Below are 21307 nucleotides of genomic sequence, written 5' to 3' on the forward strand. Positions count from 1 at the left end.
AGGAGGAGCTAAAACAGAGCGATTCCGCTAGGCATGTGGGACTTGTGGATGGAGCCCTTAATTCGCTTAACCAGGATTCACAGGTGGTCAATCTGTTGAAATCAGAGCACTACATTTTGGCCACCGTGCTCGATCCTAGATTTAAAACCTACGTTGTATCTCTCTTTCCGGCAGACACAAGTCTGCAAAGGTTCAAAGACCTGCTGGTGAGAAAATTGTCAAGTCAAGCGGAACGTGACCCGTCAACAGCTCCTCCTTCACATTCTCCCGCAACTGGGGGTGCGAGGAAAATGCTAAGAATTCCGAGCCCACCCACTGGCGGTGATGCAGGGCAGTCTGGAGCGAGTGCTGACATCTGGTCCGGACTGAAGGACCTGCCAACGATTACTGACATGTCGTCTACTGTCACTGCATATGATTTAGTGATGTGCACCGGACAATTTTCGGGTTTTGTGTTTTGGTTTTGGATTCGGTTCCGCGGCCGTGTTTTGGATTCGGACGCGTTTTGGCAAATCCTCCCTGAAAATTTTTTGTCGGATTCGGGTGTGTTTTGGATTCGGGTGTTTTTTTTACAAAAAACCCTAAAAAACAGCTTAAATCATAGAATTTGGGGGTCATTTTGATCCCATAGTATTATTAACCTCAATAACCATAATTTCCACTCATTTTCAGTCTATTCTGAACACCTCACAATATTATTTTTAGTCCTAAAATTTGCACCGAGGTCGCTGGATGACTAAGCTAAGCTACCCAAGTGGCCGACACAAACACCTGGCCCATCTAGGAGTGGCACTGCAGTGTCAGACAGGATGGCAGATTTAAAAAATAGTCCCCAAACAGCACATGATGCAAAGAAAAAAAGAGGTGCAATGAGGTAGCTGTGTGACTAAGCTAAGCGACCCAAGTGGCCGACACAAACACCTGGCCCATCTAGGAGTGGCACTGCAGTGTCAGACAGGAAGGCACTTAAAAAAATAGTCCCCAAACAGCACATGATGCAAAGAAAAAAAGAGGTCACCAAGGTCGCTGGATGGCTAAGCTAAGCGACACAAAAGGCAGACACAAACACCTGGCCCATCTAGGAGTGGCACTGCAGTGTCAGGCAGGATGGCACTTCAAAAAAATAGTCCCCAAACAGCACATGATGCAAAGAAATATGAAAGAAAAAAGAGGTGCAAGATGGAATTGTCCTTGGGCCCTCCCACCCACCCTTATGTCGGATAAACAGGACATGCACACTTTAACAAACCCATCATTTCAGCGACAGGGTCTGCCACACAACTGTGACTGAAATGACTGGTTGGTTTGGGCCCCCACCAAAAAAGAAGCAATCAATCTCTCCTTGCACAAACTGGCTCTACAGAGGCAAGATGTCCACCTCCGCCTCATCGTCCGATTCCTCACCCCTTTCACTGTGTACATCCCCCTCCTCACAGATTATTAATTCGTCCCCACTGGAATCCACCATCTCAGGTCCCTGTGTACTTTCTGGAGGCAATTGCTGGTGAATGTCTCCACGGAGGAATTGATTATAATTCATTTTGATGAACATCATCTTCTCCACATTTTCTGGAAGTAACCTCGTACGCCGATTGCTGACAAGGTGAGCGGCTGCACTAAACACTCTTTCGGAGTATACACTGGAGGGTGGGCAACTTAGGTAAAATAAAGCCAGTTTCTGCAAGGGCCTCCAAATTGCCTCTTTTTCTGCCAGTATACGTACGGACTGTCTGACGTGCCTACTTGGAGGGGGTCATTCATATAATCCTCCACCATTCTTTCAATGGTGACAGAATCATATGCAGTGACAGTAGACGACATGTCAGTAATCGTTGGCAGGTCCTTCAGTCCGGACCAGATGTCAGCACTCGCTCCAGACTGCCCTGCATCACCGCCAATATACACAGTGCTCGAAGTGTCAATTTTCAAGTGGGGGTATGGAAAAGTGAAGGTTGTAATTCTGTGCTCTGGAAAAGGGGCATGGCCACTAAAATGGGTGTGTGTCCTTCAGTGTAGTTTACCACCCCTTATACACATTTTGCATCACAATAGTAGGACCCCTTATACTATGTAGTACTGGTGCCCCTTTCACATTATTATAGCACACGGTATGAGCCGAAATTCACATTATAGCACACGGTATGAGCCAATATTCACATTATAGCACACTGTATGAGCCAAAATTCACATTATAGCACACGGTAAGAGCCAAAATTCACATTATAGCACGCAGAATGAGCCAAAACTCACATTATACCACACAGAATGAGCCGAAATTCACATTATAGCACATGAAATGAGCCGAAATTTGCATTATTCCACATAGAATGAGCCAAAATTCACATTATAGCACACAGAATAAGCCGAAATTCACATTATAGCACACGGTATGAGCCAAAATTCACATTATAGCACACGGAATGAGCCAAATTTCACATTATTCCACATGGAATGAGTCAAAATTCACATTATAGCACATGGGATGAGCCAAAATTCAAATTATACCACATGGAATGATACAAAATTCAGGAAGAGTGACAGCAGGGACATAGGGACAGGGAAAGTGACAGCAGGGACAGGGAGAGTGACAGCAGGGACATGGAAAGTGACAGCAGGGACATAGGGACAGGGAAAGTGACAGCAGGGACAGGGAGAGTGACAGAGAGACAGGGAAAGTGACAGCAGGGACATAGGGACAGTGAAAGTGACAGAGGGACAGGTAAAGTGACAGCAGGGACATAGGGACAGGGAGAATGACAGAGAAAGGGACAGCAAGGGCATACAGTAGGGACTAGGGAGAGGAAGGCAGCAGGGTAAGATTACCTATTTAGCAGCTGCAGTGCAAGAGGAGGCTGTGGTCTGTGGTGCATGAGGAGGCTGAGGACGGCGCGGGGCGGAGGAGGCTGTGGGCTTCCGAGATGGTGTGGAGGGGCAGAGGACTGAGGGCGGCAGAGGAGGCTGAGGGCGGTGTAATGGAGGAGGAGGCTGTGGTCGGCGGCCTTTGGTCCGGCACTGGCTCAGCGGTGACGCGGCGGGGGCAGCAATTGGAGATCACATCATTTCCAAGCGCCACCCGTACACACAGTGAATGGGAAACGGGTCGCATCAATCCAGCTCCCATTCACACCGCACAGCGAGCCGGGTTGAACACTAGTTCAACCCTGCTCGCTACCAGGGTTGAAATACCGGGTCGCTCGACCCAATATTTTTCCCCTGGCACCTTTCAGACCGCACATGAACACGGGTTATGCGCTCTCATGTGCCTATAGCTGGCGTCCTGAAAGGGTTATTATCTATCTTTTTACCATATAAAATGTATACCTTTGGGATTTAACAAGAAGTGTTTTTTTAAACTTATTGCTCGTTGATGAAAAAAAATTGACAATGTAAAATAGTGCAGCGAGAGGCAGCGCTGAATTGCACAAAAAATAAAACTCATTCATACAAAAAGAGCCCAAAATATGTATGTATATATATGTATATATATATATACACACACACACACACACACACACACACACACACACACACACACACACACACACACACACACACACACACACACACGTGATTATGTATAGACTAGTGAGAGAGAAAGCAAAACACACACTAGATAGATAAAACATGTGTGCCCAGGATTTACATTCTGGAACACACACTGGATAGATATGTAAATCCTGGGCACACATGTTTTATCTTTTATATTTCACACCTTTCCTTGATAAGGCTGACAGCTGATCTGCTGAGCTCTTGCTTGGCTCCGGCAGTAAGGCTCCTCTGCAGTGCTCCCTGTAGACGCAGACACCTGATGACGTCATTTTTCCCGTCGCTGGGACTGCACTGGAGGCGGTGGGGCGGGCTAAATTCCCTCTTGAGCTGCCCACCCACCACCGCAACATTGATATGACTGAGTAGCCACAGCGCCGGTGGATGGGCAAGATAGCGCGCCGAGCGGTAAAGTTGGACGGGCTGGCAGTGTCGGGCCAGCAACTTCCTGCCGCTCGCGCTTGAGGACTGTAAGAGACAACACAGCCCGCGGCAGAATAGATGTTGTGGGCGGGCGGCGGAGGCAGGGCAGCAGAAGCCGGTCAGCGATGCTCTCTATTTAATCCGAGTGCCTGTGTGTAGTTAAGGTGGGCGGGCGGAGGCGGAACTGGTTCCGCCTGCAATTAGAAGTGCCGGAACGCAGTTCCGCCCCGTTCCGGCCCACTTTAACCCCTGCTGATGTATAATAAGAGCCATCTGAGTTGGCCTGTTAGGTAGGGATGGTATTGGCCTGGTGATGAGCGGTGCCTGGTTTCCTCCAAACATGACGTGTAGCCTACTCGCCAAAGAGTTCAATCTCTGTCTCATCAGACCAGAGAATTTTGTTTCTCATGGTCTGAGAGTCCTTCAGGTGCATTTTGGTAAACTCCAGATGGGCTGCCATGTGCTTATTACTAAGGAGTGGCTTCCATCTGGCCACTCTACCATACAGGCCTGATTGGTGGATTGCTGCAGAGATGGTTGTCCTCCTGGAAGGTTCTCCTCCTTCCACAGAGGAATGCTGTAGCTCTGACAGAGTGACCATCAGGTTCTTGGTCACCTACTTGACTAGGGCCCTTCTCCCCGATTGCTCAGTTTAGACAGCCAGCCAGCCCTAGGAAGAGTCCTGGTGGTTCCAAACTTCTTCCATTTACGGATGATGGAGGTCACTGTGCTCATTGGGACCTTCAAAGCAGCAGATATTTTTCTGTACCCTTCCCCAGATTTGTGCCTCAAGACAATCCTGTCTCGGAGGTCTACAGACAATTCCTTTGACTTTATGCTTGGTTTGTGCTCAGACATGCACTGTCAAGTGTGGGACCTTATATAGACAGGTGTGTGCCTTTCCAAATCATGTCCAATCAACTGAATTTACCACAGGTGGGCTCCAATTAAGCTGTAGGAACATCACAAGGATGATCAGTGGAAACAGGATGCCCCTGAGCTCAATTTTGAGCTTCATGGCAAAGGCTGTGAATACTTATGTACATGTGATTTCTTAGTTTGTTTATTTTTAATAAATAAATAATAAATAAATAAATAATAAATCGCTGTCATAATGGGGTATTGTGTGTAGAATTTTGAGGGAAAAAAATAATTTATTCCATTTTAGAATAAGGAAATAATTCAGACCTGATTGGTGCTGTGCGATTTCGCACAGCAGCCGATCAGGTCTGAACTGCGCATGCGCCGCAGTGCGCTGGTGCATGGCAGACAGCCAATGGCTGTCTTAGCCCTGCAATCGGCTCTGCCTGATTGACAGGCAGAGGCTGCCGCTGGGTGGAAGGGGTCGGGATGGCGGCGTTAAGCCTCTGTTTAGTGGGCGCGGCCCGGCCAACACAAGCATGGTTGGACCGTGCCGGGGGTGGGCCGCGGCGGCTGTGGGACATCACACGCAGCCGCTGCAACCCGGGCAGCGACGAGCTGCGCTGGCTGGGAGCTACTTCTGAAGTACAAAAGAATTGCCGCTGTGCGATGCTTTTGTACTTCTGCGGAGGGGGGTCGGGCCTGACATGCGGGGCGGACTAGCCCTGTGCTGGCCGTCCCCCCGCATGTCAGTGTGCCTGATCGTAGATGTGCTAAATTTAGCACATCTACGATCAGGTCTGAATTAGGCCCTGAGTCTGTAACATAACAAAATGTTAACCCTAACCCAAAATGTGAAGCGCTGTGAATACTTTCCGGATACACTCTACATGGGTTTTGTTTTTTTTAGAATGATACTCACCTCCGCACACTCCAAAACATTGGCCTCTCTAGCACTCTCCTTGACTGGTTTACCTCTTACCTTACTAACCGCTCCTTCTCTGTGTCTGCCTCCGGCACCACCTTACACCCTTCCATCCTTTCTGTTGGTGTCCCTCAGGGTTCTGTCCTAGGCCCCTTCTGTTCTCCCTGTACACCTCTTCCCTGGGTGCGCTCATTAACGCCTTTGGCCTTCGATACTACCTCTATGCTGATGACACACAATTCTGCTTCTTTTCTCCTGATCTGTCCCCCTCTGTCCTCTCTCAGGTTTCCAGCTGCCTCTCCGCCATTTCCTCCTGGATGTCTGAGCGCTCTCTGAAGCTCAAGATGGACAAAACTGAACTCATTATCTTTCCCCCAGCCAGAGCAACACCCCGTAACAATATCTCTATCACTGTTGACAACATCATCATCTCCCCCGTTCCCCAAGTCCGCTGCTTGGGTGTAACTCTTAACTCCTCCCTCTCCTGTGCACCACACATCCAAGCTCTGGCACAATACTGTCGGGTCCAGCTACGCAACATTGCTTGCATTAGGCCATTTCTCTCCCAGAGTGCAACTAAATTTATCATCCTCTCACTGGTCATCTCATGACTCGACTACTGCAATGTTCTCCTCACTGGCCTCACTTGCTCCCATCTTGCTCCCCTCCAATCTGTCCTCAACTCCGCAGCTAGGCTTATCTTCCTCTGCCGCCACTCCCCTTCGACAAAATCTACACTGGCTCCCATTCCCCTACAGAATCCTCTTCAAACTCATCACCCTCACATACAAGGCCATCTCTAATTCCACTGCTCCCTACATCTCCAACCTCCTCTCCCTTCATACTCCCTCCCACCCCCTACAGTCGGCCAATGACCATCGCCTCTCCTCTGCCCTGGTCACTGCTTCCCATGATTGAGTTCAAGATTTTGCCCATGCTGCACCCCTTCAGTGGAACGCGCTCCCCCGCTCCAATAGACTCTCCCCAACCTTGCAAAAGCTTCAAACGGGCACTAAAAACCCACCTACAGTATTAATCAAAGCATACCCTTCCGATGCATAACCTAGTCCTGAGGCTGCTCCTCCATCCCCCTGCCTCATGCCTCGAACATCTCGGCTTTGCTTACATATTGCCATCAGGCTACCTCCCACTTGCTTGCACCTCGTGTCATCTGTCTGTCGGCCCTTCCCACTAGATTGTTAGCTCTCTAGAACAGGGCCCTCTTTCCTCTTATTGTCAAAGCCCTCTACTCGACACATTTCACTCACAGCTCTCCCCTACTCAGCGACCATCTTTACCCGCTTTTTCTCCTGCTGGTAAAGACTCATCTCCATCTATGGCCACCAGCCCCAAGTAGTAGTCTGATCACTCCCCCGCTACTTACATCCTAGCTGTATTATGTATGAGAATTGTGGTGCTCTTTGTAACCTGTACTCTATTTCTGTTATTTATTTACTGTAATGCTAAGTTTTGTCTCCCTGTACTGTCCTTTGTACGGCGCCGCAAAACACTTGTGGTGCCTTATAAATAAAATCTGATAATAATAATAATAATAATAATAATAATAATAATAACCTACACAATAGGATAGAATGATAATCACCTACTGTATATGAGAGGATACAATGATAGTCACCTACAGGACAGATAATCTGATGTTTATACTCACACAGACTAACAGATACCATGCACTCACTGATCTGTATGTGTGTTGTTGCGTGTTATCCATGGATGCTGCATGGGAAATGTGCAGAAAACGTGAAAAACCGGAGCTTTACCCGTACAGCGGATAATTGGAACTGCCCTAGAAGGTAACAGACACAACAACACAAAACCGTTCCTGGAAATGCAGCAACTTATACATGACGATGACTGTACAGTGTACACATACATTTCACATACATCTTTTTATATTCTATACATGAGGAGACATAATCTAACATTCCTGTTCTATATACAGCACCTCTATGTATGTAACATGTCTGTGGATACAGCAATCTTGCTCCCGTCCCATTCACACCGTCTCCTACCTGTCCTGTCTCCTGAAGGTGAGGGGTGGAGCCTGGCAGCAGGGAAAGGTACAAAGGTGGCAGCAGAGTTGGTTAAAATGTAACTTCCTCTGTGCGGGATATGAGAGAGAAGAAGAAGGGGGAGCAAGAGGAGGGAGAAGGTCTGTGTGATTGGGTTGTAGCCATAGAGCAAGCACAAACACTTTCACAGCATAAACCCCAGGTTCCCTCTCTCCATAATGCCTCCTATCCTATACCTGCACTTCCCTAACTCAGGCCCGGCGACAGGGAGGGTCAAAGGGGACCCCTGTACCGGGCCCCATGGCTTAGAGGGGCCCCAAGGATCAGGTGCATTAAAAACAGGGTTGCAGCGACCATGTGAACAAGCGGGTATGGGTTGTTGGGTCCACACACATTAGGTTGACATGCATTGGGTTGACCACTAAAGGTCAACATGCAATAGGTCGACAGAGTTGTTAGGTCAACAGAGTCGTTAGGTCGACATGTGCAAGATCGACAGGTCAAAAGGTCGACATGGTTGTTGTTTTTTTACTTTTTTAGGCGTTGTTTTCTTTGTAGAGTGACGGGGAACCCCAATTAGTGCACCGCGTTCCCTCGCATGGCTCGCCATGCTTCCATTACCATTCCCATTAGTAGTCCACGTGGATTGTAAAGTATGAAAAAGGTCAAAAAAAGGGGGAAAAACGTGAAAAACTCATGTCGACCGTTTGACCTGTCGACTTTGCACATGTCGACCTAATGCATGTCGCCCTAACAACCGCAAACCGACCAAGCCGTGGAGAGCAGTGGCGTGCGGTGAGGTCAGTGGCTGGGGACAGAGCCGTCTTAACAGCAGTGTAGGCCCCTGGGCACAGCAATGCACTGGACCCCTACCCATCCTCCAGCAGTAGGGGTGGGGGCTGCTATCAGCGGCAGCTTTGATGTCCCGCGGGCAGTAGGGGGTGTTCTATCTTCCGCTCAGCATGTTGGCCCTGGAGAAATAATTTCTGCTAATTACTCCTTTACTGCACAGATGGTGGGAGATGGGGCAGGAGGGAATGCACTAAACTGTAGAAGGGGACATTGGGCTGAATGAAAGGGCCCCGGTACATGACTTCCAGGGTAGGAAGGGATGTTTAATATGTAGGGGAGGGGTCGATAGTGGAATGGGCTTAATAGTCATAATTTTCTGGTGGGAGGGCAGCTTGCTTTACTGCAGATATCTCAAGTTCCTGGAAATAGATTTCTTAGCTTTAATGGGATAAAAAAAAACTAGAGAGTCTCACCTTTTAGGAAGTACTGGGGACTTGGGGATCAGAGTTCAGGAGACAGAGCAATCCACTGCCGAAAATATAAAACTGCATATTAGACGCGTGGAGCTGGAGCAGGGACCAGCTGCTGGAAGACTGATATCTTTGGTTCTGGGCATGGTAGAGACAAGCTGCCAGTGTTCTACAAAAGAGGAGAGTCTCAGCTTTTAGAGTATTTCCTCAGAAAACTCTGAGTCAGACAGAACCTGAGATATCTGGCTGGGAAGAGCAATTAACCGGCTTGGATGGGGACCACTGCTTTGAAGTCGGATATCTCTGGTTCCCCAGGGCCGATATTCAAAAATCTGGTACCCCTGAAAAGAGGGAACCCTCAGCTATCAGCATAGGGCCCTTTTACTCCTGGGGCCCTTGGGCATGAGCCCATACGAAAAGACGGCCCTGGCTGGGGAGGCACAAGCAGTTAACAACCCCCCCCCCCCTTCCCCAATGGAGGGGGGGGGGAAGTGTAGCCCCCCCCCCCTACATTGGTGAAACCAGCACCAGGCAGAACCAGCCAGGGGGGATAATGCCATAGCAGGGGAGACACTCGGTATGGGGTCCCCCTGCCATAGCATTAATCTGCTCCCCCCAAACTAGTCAGCTCAGGGCTGGAATTCCTCTGAAGTGGGGACCCCAAAAAATAAAAATGGGGTCCCCCACCCGAGCAACAACCAGCACTGGGCTGATAGCCCAGTGATATGCCCCGCACCCCTGATGGCGGTGGGTGCGGGGTTCATTGTTAATATTGTTCTTTACAGGGGACCTACAGGTCCCAGCAAGCCTGCCCAAGCATGCTGGCACTTGGAGAACCACAAGTGCCAGCATGCCCGGACATAAATGGCCCGCTGGCACCTGTGGTCCACCTGTAAAGAAAATATTAAAATAAAAACACCACACTATCTTTAAAAATAAAGTTTATTTGACAGGGTCTTCCCCTGGGGGCGGCGGCCTTTAAGCTCTTTTGAATGGCCGCCGCCTCCCCAGGGCTTCCGGCGTCTTCACCTGTGGGGGCGCCACCTCCCCAGGGCTTCCAGCGTCTTCCTCCGGCGTCTTCACCTGGGAGGCGGTGGCCTTTAAGCTCTTTTGCATGGCCGCCGCCTTCCCCACGGCTTCCAGCATCTGCACCTGGTGGACGGCGGCTGCTAAGCTCTTTTGCATAGCCACCGCCCATCCAGGACTTCCGTCGTCTTCTGCCTTCAGGAACTTTTCTCTGCTCCTCCTCCGCCATCGGACTGAAGCCGCTCCCTCGGGCTGACTTATATAAGTCAGCCAGAGGGGCCGGGGCAATGACGCCGCGAGCCGTGATTGGCTCGCTGCGGCCATCTTGAATTAAAAGAAAATGTCGCTGAGGCGCCATTTTTTAAATTGGTACCGCTCCGCTGCCAAACTCTGCACCGCTGCTTGCACCTCCACCGCCACCCGCACCTTCGCCGCCTACCGCCGCTTGCACCTCCGCCGCGCCCACACAGTGATTGACAGCGGATCCAGTGACGGATCCGCTGGCCAATCACTGTGGCCTCACTGACAGGGGTGTGCTTTCATGGATTGAAAGCACGTCCCTGTATGAAAGCGGCAACTCTAATGGTGCTGCTTTCCCATGTATTTTCAATGGGCTTTTAATGCCCATTGCTAGGCCCCGCCCGCGCCCGCCCCCCGCTCCCATATCTTTCCCATTCACACCGGGAGGCACCACGATCGGTGCCTCCCAAACACATATAGGCAGGAAATGTGATTAGATTAATATAAAGCAGATACTTATGACATAGAATATGTGTCATAAGTATTTTCTTTATATTATTTAATCATTAATGACAGGGGAGGCACTGGCTCCCCTGACTGCCCATCCCTGGTGGAGAGAGATGCTTGCTCCAAGCTTGACCTCCTGACTGCACACTGCACTGTGCAGTGTAGAGCAACAGAATGGGACGGACGAAGCTGAAGTAAGTTTCACTTCAGCCGGGATTCGGTGAAAGCCGGACCGGACCAAGTTCCAGAAAGCCGGATGACACCTGCTGCCTGAAGCGACCCCTGCCGCTGAGGAGCTTTGAATGCGCGTGTCCGTCCGGGGGCGTGTCTGACAGGCTGTGAGGGGGGAGATAGGGAGCAAGACCTTAGAGCCGGCTCCCATCACAAAGCTGCGGGTCCTGCTCCCGGGAGACCGTGTCAGCCTGCACACACACAGCAGAGGGGTCTGTGCACTGATGTGTGCGGGGAGACATCACAGCCTTCTACCCCGCTGCCGCTGCTCCGGACAGAGGGAGGGAGGGGGGAGCAGCACAGGGAGATGATGGTGCTGTGCTACATATATAGATCATATATAACCACTTGCTGCATACGGGGAGGGGTGGGGGGATGTATTGTATATAATAAAGAATGAATTTCTCCATGTCCAATGAAAGGGGGGGTCACACAGACACATGACCCCCCACGTCGTTTAAAAAATAGATAAATAGTATAAATAAATTAAAAAAATATATATACAGCATATAGGGTATGCTGGAGGTCGGCACTCAGGCAAACTGTTAGTAATGAAATGGTGCGATAGACGATCACATGCTTTCAATGTTTTGGAGACCAGCTCCTTTATCATTCTTGATAAAGGAGCTAGTCTCCGAAACGTCAAAAGCATGTGATCTTCTATCGCATCATTTCACTACTAATGGGCCCTACAGACTGGGCGACCCGCCGCCGAACTGCCCGACCACCGATACGGCAGACGGGCAACCCGGCGGCGGGGGGTAGGTGACGGGGGGAGTGAAGTTTATTCACTCCCCTCGTCATCCGACTCCTCAGCACAATGCATGCTAATCTGGACAATCTCGTCCATATTGGCCTGTATGCATAAGCGATGGGGTACCAACGATTAACGAGAGCTGGGCCGCACATCGCTAATCGTTGGTGACTACACACTGCACGATATGAACGAGTTCTCATTCATTAATGAACGAGAACGTTCATATTGTGCACTGAGATCTTCCAGTGTGTAGGGCCCATAACAGTCTCCTTGAGTGCCGACCTCCAGCCAGGGCCGTCTTTTCATATGGGCTCAATGGGCTCTTGCCCAAGGGCCCCAGGGGTAAAAGGGCCCTTGGCTGATAGCTGAGGGTCCCCTCTTTCCAGGGGTACCAGATTTTTGAAAATCGGCCCTGGGGAACCAAAGATATCCGACTTCAAAGTAGTGGTCCCCATCCATTCCTTTTAATTTTCCTTCCCAGCCAGATATCTCGGGTTCTGTCTGACATAAAGTTTTTCTGAGGATATATTTCAAAAGCTGGGACTCTCCCCTTTTGGTGGACACTGGCAGCTTGTCTCTACTATGCCCAGAACCAGAGATATCAGCCTTCCAGCAGCTGGTCCCTGCTCCAGCTCCATACGCCTAATGTGCAGTTTTATATTTTCGTTGGTGGATTGCTCTGGCTCCTGAACTCTGATCCCCAAGTTCCCAGTACCTCCTAAAAGGTGGGACTGTCTAGTTTTTTTTATCCCATGAAAACTAAGAAATCTGTTTCCAGGAACTGGAGATATCTGCAGTCAAGCATACTGCCCTCCCACCAGAAGATAATTAATATTAAGCCCACTCCACTATCGACCCCTTCTCTGCATATTAGACACCCCCTACCACCCTGGAAGTCATGTACCCGGGCCCCTTCATTCAGCACAACGTCCCACCATAGGCGTGCGCAGGGGGGGTGCCTGGTGCGCACAGGCACCCCCTAATGTGCGGCACCCCCCACACGCCACGACTGCTGCTGCACAGTGGAGTGGTGATTGCTGTGGTCTGCTGCCGAGCCCAGCTTGCTGCTCTGCACTGGCGGAAGCCCCGTGCGCCTCCTCTCTCGGCCCCGGCCGGGCAGTTCCTGCTGATTTAGAGGGGGCTTTCTAAAAGTGGGCGTGGCCACGGGGGTCCGCGATTAGGCCACACCCCCAGCTTTCCCTGGGCCCGGCGATCTGTGTGCAGCCCTGCCTTCTCTTGCTGGTGCAGGTGGATCTCTAACAGCAGCCATACCACGGTGCCCGGCCAGGAAAGAGAAGGTAAGGTTTGTGTCAGTGTGTATGTCAGTGCATTTGACAGTGCGTGTGTGTGTGTGTATTAGGGCTATCTTTATTATGTGTCATCTTTCTGCCTGTGTAAGGCTCTCTGTTACATTGCTCAGAGTGTGTCTAGCATTGTGCATCTTCCCTGACTATTGAGGCACAGAATAGAAGTTATTAAAAGTACAGGATGAGACTAAAAGAACTGGTGTGCAATTATGATGCGCGCATGCATATTCACGCAAACGCTGGCTGCAGCTATTCGCAACACGGCATTCAGTGCAGCTTGCCGTGATGCGCATGCTCGTGGGTATGCACTGCGACAACAATGAGGCTGGCTACATCTGTAGTGGCGGTGCTAGCGTCATCAAATTGATTAGGGCCAGCTCTGGGCATAATGTGAATTTGGCTCATACCGTGTGGCATAATATGAATTTGGCTCATACCGTGTGGCATAATGTGAATTTGGCTCATACCGTGTCGCATAATGTGAATTTGGCTCATACCGTGTCGCATAATGTGAATTTCGGCACATACCATGTGGCATAATATGAATTTTTGCTCATACCGTGTGGCATAATATGAATTTCGGCACATACCTTGTGGCACAATATGAATTTGGCTCATACCGTGTGGCATAATGTGAATTTGGGTCATACCGTGTGGCATAATATGAATTTGGCTCATACCGTGTGTCATAATGTGAATTTGGCTCATACCGTGTCGCATAATGTGAATTTGGCTCATACCGTGTGGCATAATATGAAATTTGGCTCATACCGTGTGGCATAATATGAATTTCGGCACATACCGTGTGGCATAATATGATTTTGGCTCATACCGTGTGGCATAAAGTGAATTTGGCTCATGCCGTGTGTCATAATGTGAATTTGGCTCATGCCGTGTGGCATAATCTGAATTTGTCTCATACCGTGTGGCATAATGTGAATTTGTCTCATACCGTGTGGCATAATGTGAATTTGGCTCATCATACCGTGTGGCATAATGTGAATAAGGGGCACTACTGTCAGTAGCTGGTGAGCATGGGGACATGTGTGACAAATGCTGGGTCCTGCGGAGGTGGGGTCTGATGGCATAGAAAGAGGTAGATGTGGCTGTGATGGCACGTGTATATTTTAAACTGTACTTGTGTTATATTAAAACTAAAATGTTCGGCCCCCTAAGTCTCCCATACTTTTCAGAATGTCCCACTCAAATTTAGGGTGTGGGTGCTTGGGGTGCAAGGGGTGGGTGGTGCATATGCACCTAGGCCCACCACTCTCTAGTTCTGCTGCTGGGTCAGAGATAGATTGGGGAAGTGCAAGCAGCAATAGGGTGCAGCGGCAGTTAGGACTCAGGGTTATGCTGTAGCTGACAGTATCGGCCGGTGGTCACACCATTATGTTTCATTTTATTTCTCTGGGGTGTATTATATCTACTTTATTATTAGGAAGTAGGAACTAGGGAGAAATTAAATTAAGTCATGTGATTTTACTGAGATAATGTAAAATAGTGCTAGACATGTCCCTGTGTGGTGCTAGACACGCCCAAAAGGTGGTGCTAGACACGCCCCTCATGCGGTGCACCCCCTAATAAAATTAGCTGCGCACGCCTATTAGTAACGCCTATGCGTCCCACATTCTACAGTTTAGTGTTCTCCCTAACACTCCATCTCTGCAGTAAAGGAATAATTAGCAGAAATTATTGCTCCAGGTCTTACACGTTGAGCAGAAGACAGAACACCCCTTCCACCCGCGGGACATTTAAGCTGCCACTGATAGCACCCCCCATCCCTGCCGCTGATGGATGGTTAGGGGCCCCAGTGCATTGCTGTGCCCAGGGGCCTACACTGCTGTTAAGACGGCTCTGCCTCCAGCATACCCTATATTTCTGTAGCGTCCTAGAGGATGCTGGGATCCATTTTAGTACCATGGGGTTAGACGGTTCTGCAGGAGCCTTCGGCACTTTAAGACTTTTTAACAGTGTGATTTGGCTCCTCCCTCTATGCCCCTCCTCCAGACCTCAGTTTAGAAAATGTGCCCAGGAGACTGGATGCAGTCTAGTGGAGCTCTACAGAGCTTTGCTGGAAAAATACTTTGTTAGGTTTTTTATTTTACAGGGAAGCTGCTGGCAACAGCTTCCCTGCTTCGTGGGACTTAGGGGGGAAGTAGGAACCAACTTCTCAATTAGTTAATGGTTCTGCTTCTGCTGACAGGACACCATTACCTCATGAAGGGTACTGAACACAGACCAAGCCTGGCCAGCGTTCACTCCCACAGCACTGCTGCCACCCCCTAAGAGAGCCAGAAGTCAGAAAGCTGGTGAGTATGTTTACCAGAGTCCTGCAGACAGGGGTCCTCCGGTCATCGTTGGCGGCACACAGGTACCAGCGCAGCGGCGGGACGCTGCGCACCATGTCTCTCAGTACAGGGGTGCAGAGCGCGTGAGGGGGAGGGAGGTGCGCTCTGAGCGGCATGTGTAAAACCTACTCTCACTGGTAAAAAAAGTACATCCAGAGAGGCTGTGGATGTACTACCCCCGGGGCCAGTATAAAAATAACCCTTTCTGAGGCTGGATCGTGCCATTATAGGGGGCGGGGCTTCTCCTCAGATGTGCCAGAACACTCACTGGGCGCCATTTTCTCCTGCAGAAACGCCACTGTGAAACTCTAGAGCACTTTTTCCTCAAGTCTACACTGATACAAGTACAGGGTGTTATAGAGGGGGAATGGAGTGTTCATTATAATTATGTCTGTGGGCCTAATATTGGTATATGCGCTGTAGTTGTGTCATTTTTGCACAATTCACATATAGGGCGCTGTGTGTGGACTGGCAAATCCCTCTGTGTCTCTCTGACAGACTTTAGTGTAGGTCTGTCCCCGATAGCTCCCCTGTGTGATAGGGGTGTGTGTGTGTACAGGTGTGTAACATGTCAGACATCGTGGAGGGTTCTTTCCCGGAAGTACCCATTTTAGATGCACGAGAGGGTAATATGGTGGCCCTTCCCTCTCAGAAGGAGCCGGAGTGGGTGAGAATGTTGCAAAAGAATACGTCAATGCTTGCAAAGAAATTCTCTGAGTCTGAACAACAGACTAAATATTGGAGGCAATCTGTGGAGGATGCACTGTTTACTGACCCCTCCATATCATCCACTCAGGTCCCATCCAGTTCCCAGAAAAGCTCTCTGGCCCAGATAATGCAAGGGGACACAGACACAGATTCCGACACTGACGTCGACACTGGGGATTTGAGAGGGGTAGACCCCAAATTAGCCAAAAGCATACAATGTATGATAGTCGCTATAAAGGAAGTGTTGGAGTTTCCTGAAACAACACTGGTCCCAGAGGAAAAGGATTATTTTAAATTAAATAAAAAGCAGGTTGTGACTTTTCCTCCTTCAAAGGATTTGAATGTGTTCTTTGAAGAATCCTGGGCTAACCCAGAGAAGAAATGTACTATTCCCAGAAGGATACGTGTAGCGTACCCTTTCCCTGAGGAAGACAGGCACAAATGGGAGACACCCCCAATGGTAGACACCTCAATTTCTCGGCTGTCTAAGAAAATTGTTTTGTCTGCCCCTGGGTCAGCCTCTTTAAAAGATCCGGCTGACCGTAAATTAGAAGCAACCCTAAAATCCATATATACAGCTAACGGAAGGTGCTCAGGCCCACCATTGCTTGTGCGTGGGTGGGTAATGCTGTGGAACAATGGTCTGACAACTTGCTTGTTAGCATAGACACAGTTGACAGGGATGAAATAGTCCTAACTCTCGGCCATATCAAAGATGCTGCAGGTTACTTATTTGAAGCTATAAAGGATATTGGGTTGCGGCGTTCAAGATCCTCCGCTATGGTGATATCAGCCCGCAGGGCGCTGTGGATCCGCCAATGGAATGCTGATGCGGGTCCAAAAAAGAATATTGAGGCGCTCCCTTATAATGGAGAAGCCCTCTTTGGAGACAAGCTGGATACCATGATTTCAACAACTACATCAGGCAAGTCAGCATTTCTGCTTTCTGCAGCTGCTCCACCTAGGAAAGGATATCATTCTCATACAATGCAGTCCTTTCGTTCCAACTAGTCCAAAAAGGCAAAGGGTACCCCCTTCTTCGTAGGAAGAGGTTGAGGAAGAGGTAAAAAATATACAACACCATCAGGCTCGCAGGAGCAGAAGTCAACAGCTACTTCTGCTAAAACCTCAGCATGACGCTGGGGCTCCCCTGCGGGAGTACGATCGGGTGGGGGCACGTCAACTGTCTTTCAGCCAGGTCTGGGTTCACTCAGATCTGGATCCTTGGGTATTACAGATAGTATCCCAAGGGTACAATTTGGAATTTCAAGCCCTTCCCCCATGCCGATTTCTCAAATCAGCCTTACCAGCTTCTGTTCGGGACAGAACAAATGTGCTGAACGCAATACAGAAATTATGTCAAGACAACGTAATTACCATAGTTCCTGTGTTACAACAGGAAAAAGGGTTTTATTCAAGCGTGTTTGTAGTGCCGAAACCGGATGGCTCGGTCAGACCGATTCTAGACCTAAAGACTCTGAACCTCTATTTGAAAAGGTTCAAATTCAGGATGGAATCCCTGAGAGCGGTGATCTCCAACTTGGAGGAAAAAGAATTTCTGGTGTCGATGGACATCAAAGATGCTTATTTGCATGTTCCCATCTACCCTCCGCATCAAGCATACCTGAGGTTTGCGATGCAGGACTGCCACTACCAGTTCCAAACATTGCCTTTCGGGCTCTCCGCGGCTCCGAGAATATTCACCTAGGTGATGACGGAGATGATGGTTCTTCTTCGCAAGAAAGGAGTCAACGTAAACCCATACTTGGACGATCTCCTCATAAAAGCGAGATCCATGGAGAAACTAGTACAGAACATTGCACTTTCCCTGACGGTGCTTCAACAGCACGGTTGGATCATAAACCTTCCAAAATCACAATTTGAACCGACAATGAGGTTATCATTTCTGGGAATGATATTTGACACGGAAGCACAGAAAGTATTCCTACCGGTGGAAAAGGCTTAGGAGATCCAGAGGATGGTCAAACAAGTTTTGAAACCAGCACGCGTATCGATACATCAGTGCATCCGCCTGCTGGGGAAGATGGTAGCGGCCTACGAGGCTCTACAATATTGCCGATTCCACGCCAGGGTGTTCCAATGGGACCTACTGGACAAGTTTTCAGGATCGCACCTACACATGCACCGGAGGATAATCTTGTCGACAAAAGCCAGAATTTCACTCTTGTGGTGGCTACAAAGTTCTCACCTCCTGGAGGGACGCACGGGGACCACGGATGCAAGCCTCCGAGGTTGGGGAGCAGTCACGCAGGGGTAAAGCTTCCAAGGAAGATGGTCAAGTCAAGAAGTACTCTTTCACATAAACATTCAGGAGTTGAGAGCTGTGTACAACAGCCTTCATCAAGCGGCGCATCTTCTTCAAGATCCAGTCAGACAATGTAACGGCAGTAGATTACATAAACGATCAGGGCGGAACAAAAGCAGAGCGGCAATGACAGAGGTTACAAAAATACTCCTCTGGGCAGAAAGACATGCAAAAGCTCTGTCAGCAATTTTCATTCCGGGAGTGGACAACTGGGAAGCAGACTTCCTTAGCAGACACGATCTCCATCCAGGAGAATGGGTCCTCAACCCGGAGGTCTTTGCAGAGTTAGCAAGTCGTTGGGGCCTACTTCAAGTAGATATGATGGCATCACGTCTCAACAAGAAGCTTCAGAAGTATTGCTCCAGGTCGAGGGACCCACAAGCAATAGCAGTAGATGCACTGGTGACCCAGTGGGTTTTTCAGTTGGTGTATCTGTTCCCTCCATTTCCACTAATACCAAAAGTTCTCAAGATCATTAGAAGAACAAGGGTTCGAGCAATTCCCATTGCTCCAAACTGGCCAAGGAGGGCTTGGTATCCAGATCTTCAGGAGTTACTATTGGAAGATCCTCGGCCTCTTTCTCTTCACGAGGACCTGCTTCAGCAGGGGCCATTTGTTTATCAAGACTTACTGTGGCTACATTTCACGGAATGGCTGTTGAGCGCCAGATCCTATCCCGTAAGGGTATTCCCAATTAAGTAATTCCCACACTTATTCTGGCCAGGAAAGGGGTAACGTCCAAACGTTACCATCGTATTTGGAGAATATATGTATCTTGGTGTGAATCCAAGAAGTCTCCTCCGGTGGTGTTTCAATTGGGACATCTTCTCCTATTTCTACAGGCGGTGTGGATGCTGGCTTGAGATTAGGGTCTATCAAGGTCCAAATTTTGGTCTTGTCCATTTTCTGTCAGAAACAGTTGGCTTCCCTTCCTGAGGTCCAGACATTCGTGAAGGGGGTTCTGCGCATCCAACCTCCCTTTGTGCCTCCTGCGATGCCATGGGATCTTAATGTGGTGTTGCAGTTCCTTAAATCAGACTCCTTTGAGCCTCTGCAAGAGGTGGAGTTGAAGTTTCTCACTTGGAAAGTGGTCATGCTGTTGGCCTTGGCTTCAGGTCTGAATTAAGTGTCTGAATTAAGGGCTCTGTCACACAAGAGCCCTTATTTGATTTTTCATGAAGATAGAGCTGAACTGCGGACGTGTCAGCATTTTCTTCCAAAGGTTGTGTCTTCTTTCCATATCAACCAACCTGTGGTGGCACCAGTGGCTTCTGACACCTCAGCCATTTCAAAGTCCTTGGATGTCGTCAGAGCGTTGAGGACTTATGTTTCAAGAATGGCTCAGATAAGGAAAACAGAATCTTTGTTTGTCCTCTATGACCCCAACAAGATTGGGGGTCCTGCTTCTAAGCAGACTATTGCGCCCTGGATCAGAGGTACCTTTCAGCACGCTCATTCCACGGCAGGATTGCCATTACCAAGTTTGAAAAAGACCCACTATACAAGGAAAGTGGGTTCGTCCTGGGCGGCTGCCCGAGGTGTCTCGGCGTTGCAGATTTGCCGAGCAGCTACTTGGTCAGGGGCAAACACGTTTGCTAAGTTTTACAAGTTTGACACCTTGTCTGATAACGACCTTCAGTTTGGTCAGTCAGTTCTGCAGGAACATTAGCATTTTCCCGCCCGTACTGGGAGCTTTGGTACATCCCCATGGTACTAAAATGGACCCCAGCATCCTCTAGGACGTTAGAGAAAATAGGATTTTAATAACCTAACGGTAAATCCGTTTCTCGTAGTCCGTAGAGGATGCTGGGCGCCCGCCCAGTGCTAATTTTTCCTGCAAAATACGTTTGTCTTTTTACACAGGTTCTCATGTGTTAACATGTTTTACACCAGTTGCTGTTACGTTATGCATGCACGTTAGCATGGGTTATGTTAAAGGTCATGTTAGGAGACGTGTTTTTGGTATGGTATGAGCTGGTGTGAATCTCGCCACTAGTTTAATGATAATTCTCTCGAAGTTGTCCGTCTCCTCGGGCACAGCTCCTATACTGATGTCTGGAGGAGGGGCATAGAGGGAGGAGCCAGTTCACACTGTTAAAAAGTCTTAAAGTGCCAAAGGCTCCTGCGGAACCGTCTATACCCCATGGTACTAAAATGGACCCCAGCATCCTCTGCGGACTACGAGAAATGGATTTACAGGTAGGTTATTAAAATCCTATTTTTCTTGCGCAAAGAAAGGATGGGCACCGGAGCAAGCTGCAAATTGTATAGAAGGGTGCCGGGCATTGTGAAATAAATATATATATATATATATATATATATATATATATATATATATTAAAAAAAAAATCTTTTTTTTACTCCAATTATACAGCTATGTCTGGCCACTGGGCCTTATTCATAGATGGACCCAGCCAATGCATTCACATGCAGCAGCTGCGTCCTTAGGGTCTGCGCACATGCAGCGGCCATAGTGTGCGATCTTTCACCATACGATTGCATATGCCGGAATGGTGTGCAGGACACCCAGACAACCTTAGGTAGCTGTTCAGGGTGCCGGAATAGGGCGCAGACAACCTTAGATACCTGTTCCGGGTGCCGGAACAGGGCTCAAACCACCTTAGACAACCGTTCCGGGTGCCCGACCAGGATGCAGACCACCTTAGGTAGCTGTTACATGTGCCGGAATGGTGTGCAAGACACCCAGGCAACCTTAGATAGCTGATCAGGGTGCCGAAATAGGGCGCAGACCACCATAGATACCTGTTCCAGGTGCTGGAACAGGGCTCAAACCACTTTAGACAACT

General features: G+C 49.1%; 1 protein-coding gene across 4 annotated transcripts in view; it reads right to left on the bottom strand.

The window, feature by feature from the left end:
• Window positions 1–21307, bottom strand: part of C9H1orf210 (chromosome 9 C1orf210 homolog) — a 542874-nt gene that overhangs the window by 203567 nt on the left and 318000 nt on the right. The window contains exon 1 of one of the 4 annotated variants that reach the window (XM_063939315.1): window positions 7719–7783. The exons of the other annotated variants lie outside the window; for them this stretch is intronic. The gene's annotated coding sequence lies outside the window, so the exon portion shown is untranslated. Of the gene's footprint in view, window positions 1–7718; window positions 7784–21307 lie in introns of those variants that run through there. 4 annotated transcript variants of the gene reach the window in all.

The sequence above is a fragment of the Pseudophryne corroboree genome, chromosome 9 (genome assembly GCF_028390025.1).
Source record: "Pseudophryne corroboree isolate aPseCor3 chromosome 9, aPseCor3.hap2, whole genome shotgun sequence".
In the NCBI taxonomy this organism is placed as follows: Eukaryota; Metazoa; Chordata; class Amphibia; order Anura; family Myobatrachidae; genus Pseudophryne; species Pseudophryne corroboree.